This window comes from Falco peregrinus, chromosome 2 (genome assembly GCF_023634155.1).
Source record: "Falco peregrinus isolate bFalPer1 chromosome 2, bFalPer1.pri, whole genome shotgun sequence".
NCBI lineage: Eukaryota > Metazoa > Chordata > Aves > Falconiformes > Falconidae > Falco > Falco peregrinus.
Genome location: NC_073722.1, coordinates 6,523,687 through 6,541,506, shown reverse-complemented (window position 1 = coordinate 6,541,506; position 17,820 = coordinate 6,523,687). Strand labels below are relative to the sequence as shown.

Below are 17,820 nucleotides of genomic sequence, written 5' to 3'. Positions count from 1 at the left end.
CGCAGGGGGTATCCACATTTTGGGGCTCAGATGAGAGCCTGGATGCCAAGATGAAAGACTTAAGGACTGGCATGAGCCTTCTCTCAGGAAGCATTTATGGGCCAAACTTGTTTGTTTTGGCTCTTGCCATGTTTCCCTTACCTGCAAAGCCATATATAATTTGCATTTTTGTTTGGTTTCAGTTATTTTAATACCTCATGAGATTAGGCTTTAACATATTGCGACTTTAAGTGTGGGCTTTGTAAAGGAAAAATTTATTTAATTTGAATAACAATCTTGTAACCTGCACGTGACGATCAAAAGGGACCAAAACCTTCCTGAAAAGATGTTGGAAAAAACAGTGCATGAGAAGGAAACCTGGCAGGGGGTAGGGCTGCTGGCACGCAGCGAGTGGGAAATGATGGTAGAGGGAGGGACAAGAAAGGAAAGAGATTAAACAGGTAAAAGGAGACAATCAATGACCCCAGGTCTTGTGGGCAAGTTCAATAGGGCTGTGAGCGTTTGGGGAATGAGCACCCATGAGTGGGGGGGTGGAAGGAAAGGCCTGGGACATGTATGGCAGAGGCAGTAGGGCTGTACTGTGAGCAGAGGATGGAGCGTGCGTGATTCCCTCGGAGGGGAAGGGGTGGTAACACTGCATGAACATCCGCCTTCCCTGGTGTGCGTAAGGGTCTGTCTGGATGCCTGTGTCAAATCCAGGACCCACGCAGCTGAAGGGGAAACGTATTTGTGTGAGCACACCTCAGTGTCCAGGTTATTTTTAATCGGAGAGTGCAAACAAAACAGGTATCAGAAGAAAAAGGTCTTTAAAATAATCGTTAATGACACCTTTACTTACTGTTCTTTGTCTATAGTACCTCTTAAGAAATCTTGGGAAAACACATCTGGATTCCCAAATTTCTTTGGCATGAGCTGTTCTTCAGCAGTGAGGAGGATGAAAGGGCTGAATGAGCATCCCCTGTACCCTTTCACAGCATGCACGGTGGAGCACGGTACAACCTCTTCAGCTTCATTAAGAGCAAACTATTTCTCACTTAAGGGCAGCCCTTTCATGATACTAATATTTCTCTACCACAACCGTTCAAGTCCAAGCGCAACGCACATCCACCAGTGAGGAGAAGCAGCCCCTCAGCCCTGGTACACTGCAGCTACTGTTCCCTCTCCGGTCTTTGTTTTCCATCTTCCCTTGTTTTTCCCCAACAAGCCATGGCGCAATCACTGCTCCCGCACACTCCCCTCCCCAAACCCCAGCTGTCAATACCCCCTCGCTCCGCTCCTGGATATGCGAGCGCTCCAGAGTCAATCTTCCCATGAAAATCAAGTCAATGACCTGCCCTTCCCTGTTCCTTGAGAACCAAAAAAAGACAGCCATAATTTTTCTTCCCCTCAGTTCTCACGTGTTGTTAATGTTCACTCGAGTTGTTAGGCAATACAAAATGCATTAATTCCTCCAAAGTGAGTTCACCATGAAAGATTTAATTGTGGCTGATTAGGCATAGTTTTCTCTTCCCCCCCCCCCCCCCCCCCCTTTTTTTTTTTTGGTTGGCGGAAAAAGAAGAGCAGAATGCAAAGATATTTTTCACTCAAAGCCCACGTTAGCCTTATTATCTAATCAAGTGGAAAGGCCTTTGTCTACCCTGGTCCAGCCAAAAAAAGAAAAAAAAAGTGCAGCAATAAAAACCTTTAAGATTTTTCTCAATCCTTTGTTATCCCAAAAGACCCAAGTTTAGTCAATTGGCTGTCACATCACTAGAAAGAAAGAGAGGAGGAAAGCAAAGAAGAAAGAGAAAAGACACTGCTGTAGCCATTTAAAAAAAAAAAAAAGGCACTTTTTGTAACCCATGAAGAAGTCTGGTACACAAAATTGCACATTAACTTTTAAAAGATTTGCATTTAAAAGATTGAATACAGGTCGCTTCCCTGTGACCATAGAAACATTAGAAAAGGTGGAAAATTCAGTCTACTGAACTTCAAATGACTTTATTAAAGTGTCACTAATCAGAACCCAAGGACACAAGGTTTTAGTGTTCAGGCTAACGAAGTGAATAACCCTCAAAAGTCAAATGACCTTCTAAGAGCATTACTTAAAAAAAAAAAAAAAGCAACGAAAAAAAAAACCCCACTTGTCAACAGCAAGTGAAATAAGAGAAACTTGATTGCCTTTAAGAAACGAGTAATCCCATGCAGCTCACAAGAACCCAACTGAACTATGTCTCTGAAAACAGGAAGGTATGGCTCATGTAAGATAAAACAGTCCAAAACTTTTATATAGTATACTACAAAGACAACAAAGCACTTGCTTTTATCTGTGACAGTTTAAGCTGAACTTTAAATGAAATATATGAAATATTGATTTGAAGTTGACCCCCACATGTAATGAAACATGGGGACAAGGACAAATATCTATGAAGTTTAATTAAGAAATGCTGTTTATCCATATCAGTACTTCCAGGACACAGGCAGACATTGACAAATCACTGAAAGTTAAGTTACATCCGCATGACATCTTTTGTCATTAATCAGAAGGTTACCTGAATCACAGCTGATTGAATATATTAATTCACATGAGACGCTACCACTCCTATCAGGCAGGCATCACCCCCAATTCAGTTTTGTCTCCAGAGTTACACCAGATGCTCCACGCTTAAAACTTGGTGTTCCTCCCAGTACAACACCCTGCAGCTCTGGTCGGTTCTCCCCGTTCATACAGCAAGGTTTCTTCTGAAGGGCATCATGCTTTGCAGTCTTAACTACTGCATCTTCCTTCCATTTTGCTTATTCAAGTCCTTCTAAATGCTTCTAGGGAAATAATTTCATCATAGTTTCTCAGTTGGGATTTTTTGTTTGTTTAGGGGGGGCAGTTTGGTTTTGGGTTTGGGTTGGTTGGGGTTTTTTTTTGGTTTGTTGTGGGTTCTTTTGGTTTTGTTTTGTTTTTACTGAAGAAAAACTTTTACACCTTAGAAAAAAATACTGTATAGCAAAGTAAAGGTGTATCACTAGAGGAGATATCTGTTTGCACACTTGAGTTCAGGTAGTGCAGAGAACAAGAGAAGACGGGCAGCTCCTGTTGATAAGCACACACTGAGATCCCATTAGACTGATGCTCTTGGTATGCAGAAGCTGATGCAGATATATCTTCACTGCAAAAAATTATTTCACTGTTTCCTACCTAGTTGCATTCAGCATTGCAGGAATATAACCTACATATACTATCATCCTTTGTTCCACACTGTTTCAGACTTACCTCTACCCAGTCTCAACTCAGGGCTTTACTCCACCTGCTTTGGACCAACAAATACTGTGTCCTGCTCTAACAAAACATCCCCCTTCACAAAAACCATCTGACAAATATCATTTTAGCTTTCAACTAAATAAAACCTCACTCCTGTTGGAAAAACCTACCAAAAAAATCTTACGCTTCAGAAGTAGCGTGGCACAAGTAGTGAGATTGTATTCTCATGATGTGAGCTCTTTAACTACACCAAACAGCAAAGCAGCACAGTAACTAACTAGTAAGATTTCTAATCTTTAGGAATCAGTTATTACCAATATTCCCCTTGCTTAAACGTAATAAAAACCGAGATCAATCAAAATTAAGAATTGAAATAATAAGAACTGATCATTTTCCTACTGCCAAAAGAGCCTGTGAATAAAGGGAAAGGGAGAACCTACAAGGTAGGATTTGTGAAAATAAATGGGTGTGCTCAAGCATTAAGAAGGACCAGGGAAAAGCAATTTAAGGGTCAGAGGGGAAGAAAACTGCCTTTAGATATGACCACGGGCAACACTGGAGCTCTCTGCCCTTTAGTGACCGGGCCCCCGCTAACAGGGCAGATGCCGAAGTTTCAAGTACCGTCCCACAGGGCATGCTTCTGCGTGTCTTCCCTCTGAAACTATGGGGAAAAATTAGCAACATCTACCCAAACCAGCTAAATATGAATTTTTAAAGTTCATTAATCTAAACTAACAGGAGACTAATATTTCCGACATGTTTTGGGTGAGCTGTCATGGCACAGACTGAGTAATCCCCTTAGCACGACAGAGTCCGGGTTGGGACCGATGCCCGGTATTGTAGCTTAACAAGAAGTTTATCCTTCCTTATAGTAGCCTTTTTCTGCTTCTTTGTTAAATTTCCTAGGCTATGACAGAAAGCTATCAGGATAGCATTACAAGGAATAGACAGCAATACCTTCAAAAGTTACCAGTACGTTATCCATCCGAAGATTCAGCCTCCTCTTCAGGAGCACAGCAGTGACACGAGCTCCAGCAGCAGGGCCATACAAAGCTCTCAAAGGTGATTACAAGGATGATTACATTCATTTCTTGGCTGTCCTCTACATAACACATCACGCATTCTGCTATGTCTAAGATCTTCCACAGTTGATACTACCATTTGGACTGAAATATGTATCTACATAAAAAGAATGACTCAAAAAATAACCCATCAACATAAAAATTCCTAAGCATATGAAACCCATAAGAAGAGAAACAATTCCTTTTCCTTTACTTATATATTATTCCATATATTTAGCTGATACAGGGACACACATACATGACAGACCTGACTGCAATATTGCCATTTAGGCTCAACTCTCACAACTGTATGAACTAGTTCATTATTTTCTTCTTCCCATCAACGTGCATATTCTTATGCTGGCAGGAATGCACATCAAAGCCTGGTGAAGAGAGCAGTAAAAAAAAAATGTGAAAGGCACTTAATGTTAATTAATCCAAATGCTGACAGTTCCATGTGCTTTGCCTTGCATTACTATACTTGTCCCAGCCATAACTGACTGAGATCCATGTCCGTCCAAGTTTCATCATTGTTAATAATCATTTAGCATAGCAATTAAGGAAGCCTTAAATATCAAATTAGCTATCATATATAATTTCCCCAGAATTAATCCTCCATATTATAGATGCAATCGGTAGTTAAACAAGTATTAACTACAACGTAACAAGTAGCTCCAAGCTACTTAATTTCTTAAACATCAGTGAACAAAGGTGAATGTTTTTCAACTGACTCATGGAAGTAATCTCACTGGAGATGAAAGCTCTTCAAACATTCCTTTTTATTAGAACACTTCTTTCACGGTTTACCTGATGAACATCCTTGATTTGAAGTATTCTGTAATCAGCCCGGTCAAGGACAGTGCTCTGCATTCATTCCTACCCTTTACACAACAAGAACTATTTTTGGTCTAAGAAAGCTTAGGCAACAGACACAAAATTATTTCTTTTGAGAGGGTAATGTATGTGTCCCACAAACTCTCTAAGCAGAATAAATGGATATTAAAACGGTTTAATGTTACAAGTGCCAATTCTAAATTCAGTACAAAGTAGGACCTAAATTCTGGGATTAAATTAAGAGAATGGAACAAAATAACAACGCAATATTATTGTAGGAACAGAAATATACTTGTTACTGCAACTTGACTGTGTCTTTGATTAACGTAGAAAAGCCCCCCGGTTTCCAGCCTTGGTTTTGTAAAATTTACAGCGTAGGAACCAACCCTTATTTGCACCACTGCAAAATCAGGCAGAACCTTCAGGAGCAACAAATTAATTCCTTGTTTGCCCCTGAGGCTGGATGTGATGTGTAAAACCAAAGAGGGAAGATGATCTGCCCAAGACTAGTAGTCAGGCAGGTAAACATACAAGAAGAAAAAAAACATTGAACTTGAATTTAAATAAAACTCTTTGGTTGATTACTTGTCCTCGCAGTAGCCAAACACTCATCTCTATTTTGTCTGTACTCTTTTCATGTCAGCGGGACTACACACAGTCCCAACCTGGTTACTTCAGGCCCTGAACAGAACAGTTATGAATGTACCATATAATGGGATAACAGCTAATGCACATAATCCGTGAGTAACAAAATAGGCCGAGTAAAGGAGATCTTTCTGTTCTGCCTGTAAGAAACCCCAGGGATGCATTGCGCCGCTTGCTTACCAAAGAGATGCCAGTGAAGTTTTTCTAAGAAAAGATCTTTGGTTCTTAAAAAATTGCACTACTTCAGCAGTAACTTCACAATGAAAAGAGAATGCTCATTTGCATCAGCTTTAAACATCCGTGTTCTAGTGCCACAAAGCCTATGGCTGATAAAGTACTCTTTCTCCTTAGCAATAATGGTAATGAAAATTCAAAGATCTGGCAAGATATTTGCTTCTGAAATACTTCTCTATTACCATGGAGAATCTGGAATATCCACCACTGCACTGGAACAAAATGAAGACAAAGGAGCTTGAATACTACTATTATTGTTAGGATTTCTTTCTTCTTTTTTAAAGGCTCCGTGGATTTCAAAGGGATAAGAATTAATCACAGAAGTAAATCAAATACTGCTGCCAATAACAGAGCAGGAAGAACTGTTAAATAAGAACAATAAATTCAAATGACTACACACTAAAATAAACATGCACACATATATAATTAACATTTGGAAATTAACAGGAGAGTAAAGTACCCATGGGTGCCATCAAAAAACCAGAGCACAACAGTAGGCAAAAAAAAAAGCACCTGTCTCCTAAAGATAAAATATGTTACCTTACTCTTTTGAAGCGATCCTCACATGTGAAGGCCTGAGATCTTACACAAGGAAGGAATTACCTTGCAATGATTTCACTTTGGGAGACTGCTCTAGCAAGTAGTTCACAAAACCGAGCGTGAGAGGCAGGCAATGGTGGGAGCCCTCGGGGCAAGCCCCTTCGCTCCCTAGCATCATTGCACATGCATGCAGTGAGCTCATGGCCTGCCTGGCTTGCCTCCCAAGATGATGCTTTGGAGATGCGGGCTACAGGATTCAGAGCCAGGGCAAAGGCTGGGGCGGAAATAAATAAATAAATCGAGTAAGCGAGTAATTATGGCTGGCTGGAACAGGGGCTCCACTTCACCTCTTTCCCTAGGGAAGATGACATGACGTATCATCCCATTTTCTAACACCTTGCCCTGACCACACCTCTCCAGCTCTCCTATGTGAGGTGCTCTATACTCTGCGAGAAGGACACGTGTGTTTATCTGCCTCCCCTGCCAGGGCACTCAACAACCAGGAGCCCTCTGGGCCTGGGGAAAATCACTTTGCAATCAGCCAAGTGCTCATCCTCAGTGACCACTGAAGCTCTGGCTCTGGATGACCTTGGCTTCTCATGAAGCCCTGTGATCCACCTGCATTCCTGCATTCCCTGCATTCCTGGAACCCCTTATCCACCCAGGCAGGTCTGCATTTGAAATGAGGGAACAGTTTTACTACTAACTAAATCCTTAGATAACTTTCATATTTTTTTGAAAGACTTGCTGCAAGACAGTTAAAACCTGACCGCTACAACATTTCTGTCTTCAAAAGTATTGCTATTAAACACAAAAGTTCAGTTTTTAAAAATAAGAACATGTTTTATTGTTTGATAAAGAAAAATGTAAGCCTCTATTTAAAAAAGATATAAGGAGAGATAACAGAATTTTACAGAAAGCTAAAAAAAGTAATAGATTAATCTCAACACAGAGAAGGCTATAAAGAAAATAGAGTTATTCTTTGGCTCCAGTTATGTCAAGGATACAGTATGGCCCTTCCCATTGAGAGTAAAGTTCAGTTTTACAGAGGTACCCCTTCAACCCAAAAGAAGTGCACAAAAAAGGAACCAAGTCCTAGGAAATGCCCAGGCACTCCAAACTTACTGAAAGCTTTGATACTAATCTCCAATGCAGGCTGCTTTCTGAAAACAAAGCCACTGCCACAATAAAAATTAATACAAATCAGCCTGGAGTAGAATTTACGTTCCTCAGAAGAAAGTAAATCCTCAAGATGAGAGACCACCACACCATGACACCATGGTGTCATCTTCCCACCAATATTTCAGAAAGCCAGGGCAGCCAGACAAAACCTATCTGTCTATAATGCAAACACGCCCCCAAACGTATATGTTGGGCTTTGACTTGAAGCTGTAAATTTTTCTGATGACACTACTCACATGCCATAAGAGGCCTAATTCCAGCATCCATCAAAATAAAACTAAGTTTCAAGTACTTAGGTGAGCACAAGCTACAAGCCGGCACATATGAGACTACCACTGGTTGAGTTTAATAACTAAGAGGGAAAACGACTTTCAGGGAACTCCTAAGACAAAAACATTGAGCTGGAAGCTACTGACAGACATTGACTGTGTAAACCTACAATTCTATACTTATAAAGTAGTTCTACAAAGGGTATATCTTTCAAAACATATAAATCAAAGTCATCACATTGACACTTATCCTGCTGTAACTTTCACATAAGTCTATACATAACATCTGTTAAATGGATTCAAGATTACCACAAAGTTACATAAACTTTTGTATTTTAAAAGTTGTGGCAAATCATATAGCTATATCCTACTACTCTTCTTCACATGATGGAGGCTGGGGGTGGTGGGAGGAAAAAAAAAAAAAATCACAGCAATTTACAAAGCACTATCAGCTAACACAGGGAAAACTTCCCCAAGAGAGCAGTTTCCAGAAAGTAAGCCGGGGGTCTCGAGAGAGATTAAGAACAGAGAAATGCAGCTGATGTCACTGAACAGGAGCAAGAACTGTGATGCCCCACAATTCATGGTATCTCCAAAAGCTTTGCATCTATTACATATATTGCGCTGCTCCTGCTGAATCCAATTCATACAAGATCATCGACCTTCTTACTGTACCATTCCTTCCTGAGTGCACCTCTACTCTTCAAGTTCCAATATGCAAAGGAGGCATTCCTAAATAAATCTGGAAGACTTGTATGATGTAAAAGCAAGTAGCTCCGTAAAGCATAATGGAAACTCATGGTCATCCCACCATCCCCTTAGATAAACATCAAATCCCACTTTCGAGAGACAAATACGAAGATAGAAGTTTTGATATAACAAGTCTCAAGAACATGTTTTGCAAAAGCGTATGCCCAAATTTTATACATTAGTTTTGAAAATGTAATTTCAGAGTTGAATTTGATTCAGGTAAAAGAAATACCGAATATTGTGTAGGCTTCACTCAAGAGATGCTTATTAACACGTTTCAGCATGCTGCAACCATCGCTGGCAGTCACCAACAATGTGGGATTACAAGTGTAACATGACAGACGTTGCCAACTGCGTTAGACAGGATCCCTTACCATTCACTTATTTATAGAACAAATTTCTCATTTCCCCAGATGACACCAATGAAAAAAATTCACACATTCACAGAGGGGACATCTTCGAGTCTCATTACTTTTCTCTAAGCATTTAGAAACGTCAAGCCGGAGCAACATCATTTGGTTTAGAATTGGTAATAACTTCTCAAATCCCCAGTTTTCAATTCCAGTGTTGCGACACACGTAAAAACAAGCGTTCGTACATTGTTCTATATAGGTGTTACTTTATCTACAACCCAGAGAGAATGACAGCTTTTCTCTCCCCAAAAAAACACTGAATGACTAGGAGCATACATTATTATATTCAGATCTTGACAGCTATCACATGGAAATTAATGTTTCTGGCTATATATAGTATATTGTGAAATATTTGGCTCTGTTTCTATTGTGCACAACAACAACAACTCCAACTGCCTCTTTTCTACATTCTTTTATAAGCATTTTATATGCTCAGTGGGGGAGACAGAAAAAGAACTTAGTTAATCATTAAGCTTTTTCTTTCTAAAAGCAAGCCATGCTGACTGTCCCCATTAATCAACGTCTGTGGGAGTTGCAAAGGAAATCTAACGCACCGTTTCTGTTTCAGAATCCTTTATTCTAAACACCAGACTTCTGGTTTTTAACTGCAGAAATACACCAACAGCTAGGCATATGTTATAATCATAGTATATTTTGGAGTAGGGCAAAAGTATCTTTCAGCCTACTAAAAGCAATTCTTTCTTTTCAATACAACTTTCTCGAAAAAAAATAATTAAAAACTATTAAGAAACGAAATTTCTTCTACAAAGGACATTGCCATGCAAACTTGGTTAAAAACGTATGAACCACTGAACACACGGTCTGTTTCATACCCTTCCAACTACAGATGAACTTGGGGCCACAGGAAAGTAGACCTGTTAGCACCAACCTGCTCTCAAGCATTCTATAAGCACTTGCTGGTCACTATTCCTGATAGTTGCTGGTCCTGATTTCCTGATGTAAACAGAAACCTGCATCTACCAGGGGATTCACTACCCAAATTTAACCAAATCTCAGATGCAGTGGCTTACTTTCAGCAAGGCACACAGGCCCCAGCTCGGGGACTTTGGGAGGACAAGTCTCCTGTCCCATGATAGCTAGGCACGTTCCCCTTCTTGATTGCCTCTGAAGGACAGTCTCTGGGGGATCTATTGTCCTACGCTGAGGAGACACTAGAAGCCTCAACAAGCATCTTATAGTCTTACAGAGCTAAAGTTACATGATCTGAAGCCAACCATAAGAGCTAGATGCATCCAGAGAGCCAAATGAAGAAATACCTCAATCGTAGTGTTACAGCCCCCACATCAAAAAAAACAATGAGAGAGAAGACTTGCAGGGGATGAGAGCTTGCAGGTGACTCCAAAACCTACCACCACCTCAACTGAAAGGACTGCTGGTCCTGACAGCAATAGAAGAGGAAAATAGCTCCATTCAATCTGCCTTTGGTGAAGTCCTTCCCTGCAGCGCCCACTTCAACATTTTTCAATGATTGCCCATGCATTTTATTTTACATAGAAGGTATTTCATTTTCCTGTACATCAGGCGGTGGCCTACAAGAAGTCTTGGTGCTGTCAGAAGATCATATTCTGTTAGCCTTGCACTAGTAGTCCTTCTAGTCTCCAAGCAACTAACCAGAGGAATGAGGACAACATGATTTTGTAGTTAGGTCATTATGCATGCAAACGCTCAGGTTTCTCAACAAATACATTTTCTAAGCCTAGTTCTTTCCCCCTAAAAGAACCATTCTTATTCCCAAGAAATATTACTTGAAATAATATTTTCATTAAGATAAAACCTGTAAGATTATGGAGGTGGGCATTATCAACACAAACCTTCTTGGCGCTGCCTCTTTTGTTTGTTTTTTGGGTGTTTTGTTGTTTTTCTTTTTTTAAAAAAATGTGTTCTTTGCTTTCCATAAGTGCAAGCAGCTATTAGTGGCTGGAATAAATATGGTATGTCTACGTTTTTTAGGCTGTTTTTTTAGTTGCTACATGCCCCCACCAAACTACTTTAGATGGCTTCTCCATTCTTTTTAGCAGCTTATCTAAACATCAAGTACCTACTCTCTGACTTAGGTCAGACAAAGCAGCTAATTTTTGTCTTTTGAAAACTTTTCCACAATAGAAAGCACTCAAAATTAACAATAGATAAAGCTGCCCTTCATTTTTAAATTATATGAAAGCAAGGAACGCATATATTTACAGATTAATTTCTAGAGTTAATTGACTTCTCGATGGAGGCTCCTACAAAACCGTCCTCCGTGAAGTTGTAGTGTAGCCCACTCACACTACAAATTGTTGTTACTTCTTTTCCTTGAAGCACTGTTCTAATACCATTGTCTTATATTCCTTTTTACAGAGCAACATTCATGTAAGTGCCTAATTATAGACTGCAGAATGTCTTTATTTCCTTATTTCTTTGGCAAAGGCAAGTTTTTTGTTAGATGTTTAGTGCTCACTCTATGTCACTTTCAATATAGATTTAAATTTACCCAAATATAAGGTCTTATTTACTTGGGGCATCATTTTCTGCTTGGTTATACAATGTAAATGAAGAGTAATTTAATTAAACAAAATATAGTTACAGTGACGGAAAATTAGCATAACTTAAAGAAAAGCCAGTCCACTGTTAGTAATAATTTCTTTTATAAATTCCAGATTCTCGTGCTCATATGTCCTTTACAGAGTCAAAGCTGTAATAACAATGATATATTTTCACAGAAAAAAAAGTAGCATTTTCCTGCTCACACAAACGGCTTTTTTTATATTTTTTTTCCGAGGGAATACAGTTGGGCTGCATTTATTTTTCTATTTGTATAGTAGTAGCCACAATTAATAATCATAATATTATGGTGTATTTATAAAGGAGACTGTTTGCATATGTGAGACCTCAAGGCATCAGCAAAGCACATTCATTTTTACAGCACAGTCTCAGAATGAAACATTGTCTTCATCAGTTTTGGGCAGCTTTGCTGCACCAAAAAAAAAAAAAAATAAATTTCAATGTCTGTTTTAAAAACATATACATATGGGGTGATTAAGGAAGAAGAGAAAGAATGTTTAGAAGACAACAGACCAAAATAGCAGTGTTTTGGATGAAGTTTGGTCTTAGTTATTTACAGTATACCATTAGCAGTACAGCTTTGCAACCATATTAGTTTCTATGAAAAGCAACTGCAATATCTCAACTTAATGACTACAAATTGAAAAAGATATTCAAAATGAAATTTATTCACCCTAGCATGAAGTCTCAAGTACCATTTTTCTTTCATGTTTGCTAGCGAGAACATCCTGCAGATTTCCAGCTGTCAGGAGCAGGAGAACATTACTGCCATCACTTACAAAACACGAATCTTTCTTAAGGCTTTTTAATGAAATTGCCTGTTTAAGACTTTGCTTTAAATAGATGAAGGGAAAAAAGGTCTTGCTTCTACTCCCTTCTCCTCAGCCCTGCCCTGATGGATGGTGTTGCTCATGGGTGTAACAGATCAGACAGACTTGGAACAACCACCACCACGTCTGGTGACAACGATTTATTTCTGCAAGCAACTTTAAAGTTCAGACATACCATTTTTAGACAGCAGCAACCAGTTATTTCTACAACAATAAATAACAAATGCTAAGAACTGGACTTTGCTCAGATCAAGAGTCTGCAGGACTTGCTCTTCCCATATGCGACCCTGTCCTGCCATGGCTCGGCTTCCCCCTCTGCCAAGCAAACTACAGACAGACTTAGGCACCACCTCCTCTGAGGACAAGACATTATTTATCCCTATGTGTGTATACACACATATATACATGTTTATACATACACACGCATCACATAAAGCACACTAAGAAACAAATAACCATTGTAATAAGCGACCTGAGGAACAAGGAGATGCAAAGGGGCCATGCAAGAGGAGAGCTAGCACTGAGGTCGGTTATGAGCAGAGGCAGCCACATGCTTCAAGGCTTTCTCAGTTCAGTTTTTAGGAGCTACTTTCAGAAATGCATCAGGATTTTTCTATTAGCAGATAAGAACTGAAGGTCAGACAGCATGACATAAATCCCTGAGGGGACATTATTGTTCATTTGTTACAGAAACCTAGAAGGAGGGCTTAGCTCCAGCCTTTGGCATCCTACCGAGCAGGAGTATTGAATTTATACAACTCCTTTCCTACACTGTAAAATGTATCAAAATAAACATATTCATGTAGTTGTCTTCCTCCCCTCTTACCCCTCTCTCACACACAAACTCAAAACAGTACGGAGCAGACCAAAAAAAAAAAAAAGAAAAAAAGAAAACCAAACAAAAAGAGACACCTTTATCAGCCTCAGCCATCTGTGTTCCTTTAGTCTGATCCAAGTATTTTGGCAGGGATGTGCGTAGCTTGCTCCTACCCAGTATCGTCCTGCCCTGCAAGGAAAAGTCCACTCCCGCTTCCTCCCCTCTCCACCAGCACGCAGGTCACGCGGCACCCTCAGTCCGTCCATCGCAGGGCTGGAATTAACAAGGTATCGGCGCTTATGTTTAATTAAATACAAACTCAACACAATCGCTTAACCTTATTCTGAGTAACCGCAACCCCACTTGATAGCACAGCAAGGAGAAATAAACGGATGATAAAACCTCTGCAACTTTCAGTGCTGACTGCAAGAATTATTTGGAGTTAAGAAACTTATATGTAAAAATAAAATAAACCAAGCCGATTCCTCGAAAGTTAGAAGTGCGGGAGTTCAGAGTGCTGCCAGAGAGAGGAAATGGTGGAAAGAAAACCTCAACTTCAAGTAAGATCACCACCGCCATAAATTAGTTTCCAGACAATCTGACATGACCCTACTGGGGTTCAAATCTGGATTTTCATTAATTTGTTCACTGAAATGATAAAGGTTCAAACTCATTTCTCAGAGCAGACTGGCATAAAAACTTTATTAGGCACCTTTCAAAGGGAATAGAATCATGCTCAGAAAAAAAATCATTTAGATATACACAAACAAAAATGCAGGTCTCGAAAGAATATGAGCGCAATAAACTACTGAGTTCGCCTTCTGTTTCTGAACAGCCTTGTAATTGCAACATGTCTTCATATTTCAGACAGCATGACATTTTGATGGATTAAAAAGATTTGTTGTATTGAAAAGAATTAAGAATGGGAGTGGGGAAAAGCACCAGGAAACCTGGTGTAATACCAGAGAAGAAAACCCCTATGGAAAATGCAAGCTTTAAGGACATACACTGCAGATGTGTACCATAGCTAGGCATCTTATTTATTCCTCTGAACTACTTCCATAGAATTCTCTTATTTATCAAAAATGATCCAAAAAGGAGTTGACATGAAAAGCCCTCGACTCAGTTTTCTCTCTAACTCTCCAAGGAACAATTTATCTCCTAGTACACTGCAAGGGAAACATAATCACGTATTTCCCCATACACAGTGCCTGTGGCAAACCCCAACCTCTAGCTTAGAGTTTTAAGTGGTGCTTTTTCTATCTTAATACACAGATCTGCCTCGTGATATGAACTTGTTTTCTCTCCCCAGCCACTTCAGGAAGCTACGCATCAAATTCTTGTTTTGATAGCCAATTGCTATTGCAGAGTTTAATTCAGCACTATCTAGTGTTGGATGCAATTTACATTAATTTGATCCAAGCAGGATATAAATGCTGCTCATAGCTTAAAAAGAAGACTACAGATTTTGGTAGGTAATGTGTCATATACTTAGAATTAATAGTCTTCTCCTGGCTTATATTTCAAGAAACGGTGCAGCTACCAAAAATAAAACTTTTGCCTTAAAACCGGAAGAGGTTTTATAATATCATTTAGATATGATGCACTTGCTTAAAATTGTAAAGTTAATATTTTACTCATTCATAGTTTCGACAAAAACACATCTTGAAAAGGCTACAAAAGCATTAAAATTTAATATACCTCCAAAGGAATCCTTAAGGAAAAAGCTTAAATGGTTTTATAACTAAAACTAACACTCACTAGCATAACTCACTGAGTGAAAAGTTGTCTTTTGTTCATTCTCCGCTTCACACTAGACGTTAAACTCACATCAGCAGCAATATCAGAGCAGAGCTATGAATCAGCCCACAGCAGCTCCACACCCGACGCCTGGCAGAAAGCCAGCAGCAGCACGGCAGACCCCGCTCCCAAAGGCAGGACGTGCATACGGGTGCCGCAGCGCTGGCCCAGCTCTGCTCTCCGGGAGAGCGGACAGGAATGTATCGCAGAGCTATGATGGGGACCTCCAAAAGCGGCCACTTGCACAGCACAGCTCGTAAATCCACTCTTCATTCCCATCAGTGACAGTAGCGGTTATGCTCTGTACTAATACGCTGCCCCATAACAGATATATCCAACAAAGGGCCTGGAAAGGAGTCAGAAGTAATTTGTAAGACATGAAGTCTCTGTCTCATCAGTTTTGTCAGTGCCATTCATACGGAATTAAGACAGACATAGATGACATGCCATCCATGCCCAGGCAGGGCACGGCAGCTGGGCACCACGGTACAGTGCTGGGTCAAACCCCCAGCTCCCGGGGAGACAGGAGCACCTCACCTCTTGCCAGGCTGCAGCAGTGTGCTGCAGAGGCCCAGAAGACACCTACCGATGTCAATCCTTCAAAGTGCAGCTTTAGCCTTCTCTTATGCACTTGCATTTATTCAAAAAACAAACCAACCACAGATGCCCAGACACATTGGAGTTCAGGTAACTGAACCTGACACCTCCCATATGGTCTAGCGGTTAGGATTCCTGGTTTTCACCCAGGCGGCCCGGGTTCGACTCCCGGTATGGGAAGCATCAGTTTTGATACCCCGGGAGGCTGCGCGGCCATTCAGTGAGACCTGGACAGGCCAGAGCTGGGCGGAGACCAACCTCATCACCTTCGGTGCAGGGCCCTGCCCCGGGGGGCACAGCCCCACGCACAGCAGCGGCTGGGGGCTGCCTGCGGGGAGGCAGCTCTGCGGGGAAGGGCCGGGCAGTGCCGGGGCACAGCAGCTGCCCCTGGGCCGGCAGCCAGCCCCGGTGGCCCAGGAGGCCGGTGGCGCCCTGGGGGGCGTGAGGAGGAGCGTGGCCAGCAGGCGCAGGGAGGGGATCCTGCCCCTCGGCTCTGCCCTGGGGAGGCCGCCCCGGGAGTGCTGTGCCCAGCGCTGGGCTCCCCAGTTCCAGAGACAGGGAGCTGCTGGGGAGGGCCCGGCGGGGGCTGCGCAGGGGGTGAGGGGCCTGGGCACCTCCCGGGGGAGGGCAGGCTGGGACACCCGCGGCTGCTCCGCCTGGGGAAGGCTGGCAGGGGATCTTACCAAAGCACAGAAATATCTTAAGGGCGAGTGTCAGGAGGACGGGGCCAGGCTCTTTTCTGTGGTGCCCAGTGACAAGACAAGGGGAACGGGCACAAACCACGACACAAGAACTTGTTCCTTCAGGATATGAGGCAGAACTTTACTGTGAGGGTGGCAGAGCACTAGGACAGGCTGCCCAGAGAGGCTGTGGAGTGTCCTCTGGAGACATTCAAAACCCACCTGGACGTGCCTTTCTGCAACCTGCTCTGTGTGGACTAGATGGTCTCCAGAGGTCCCACCCAACCCTGGCCATTCTGTGATACCGGGGGCATAGCACAGCACACCACAGGCACACACGCAGCACACCAAACAATGCACAATGGCTGCTCTGAACCTTCATCACCCATCTTGTATCATAGCTACTATGGAAGAAACAAGTACGCCCCTCTTACTTCTGAATGTCCTAAAAAACTTAACACAGAGGCACACTGCCACTCTTCCCTCACCTTTTACACACTTCTTGGCTCATAATGGCAAGCTGGGGCTTGACTCCTGCTCAGAAGGGGCCCAGGTAGGTACCTGACAAGAACTAAAAACAGTACAGGCAGATTCTACAGAGAAAACTACAGCGTTCTTTGACCCTGTTTGGTTGTTTTCCGAGCGCAGCCAACTGAGTGGCTGAAGAGGGAATCATTTTGACACATGCATGTACATGCTTATTTAGAAGAGCACAGCTAGCCATGAGGCTGGAAAATGTGGATATACGAAATCAAGAAAGTTACAATTTTGTGTTAATGCTGATGATACTTCATGTACTGGCCATATGGCACATCTCAAAGCTATTCCGATGTGTTTCACTTAAAGATCTCTAAGAAAAATCCCTTCTTCATATTTCAGCTCTATTAGCGGATCCAGATCAACTTCATGGGGCTCTTTGGAGTTAGCTTCCCTGACACAGGCGCTGCAGGAATCCCACACTCAGCCAGGGGATGCCACCTCCAGGCGACAGGGTAGAGAAAGGGGGAAGGTGACGCACTGCAAGATGACTCATCTCCAGAAGAAGGACCCTGAAAACTCCTTCCGTCTGTCTGAGCCTCAGAGGCTGCTGAACGTTTTTACCACGAGCACACCTTTCTGCCCGTAGAGCTGGATGTCTGGATGGCTGCATTAAATATAGTAGAACCCTTACACACTAGTTGAAGATCACTATGTCAATACAAGCAACAGCCTATTAACAGTGTGCATGTGTGAAGACTGCAGAATATGAAATGCTAAAGGCAAACGCTTGTTTTCATTACTTTTTGCATAGCTGTTGGCACATAAATTACCACTTCATAATAGGCTCTTTGAAATTCTTTTGCTTTAACTAATGTGACTATATGTATTTTTACA

General features: G+C 41.6%; 1 protein-coding gene and 1 non-coding gene across 2 annotated transcripts in view; one reads left to right on the top strand and one right to left on the bottom strand.

Moving 5' to 3' along the window:
• The window catches only part of FAT4 (FAT atypical cadherin 4), a 151,275-nt gene that overhangs the window by 119,902 nt on the left and 13,553 nt on the right, over positions 1–17,820 (bottom strand).
• TRNAE-UUC (transfer RNA glutamic acid (anticodon UUC)) lies at positions 15,875–15,946 on the top strand. Its single transcript has one exon. It is a non-coding gene; the product is annotated as a tRNA-Glu (tRNA).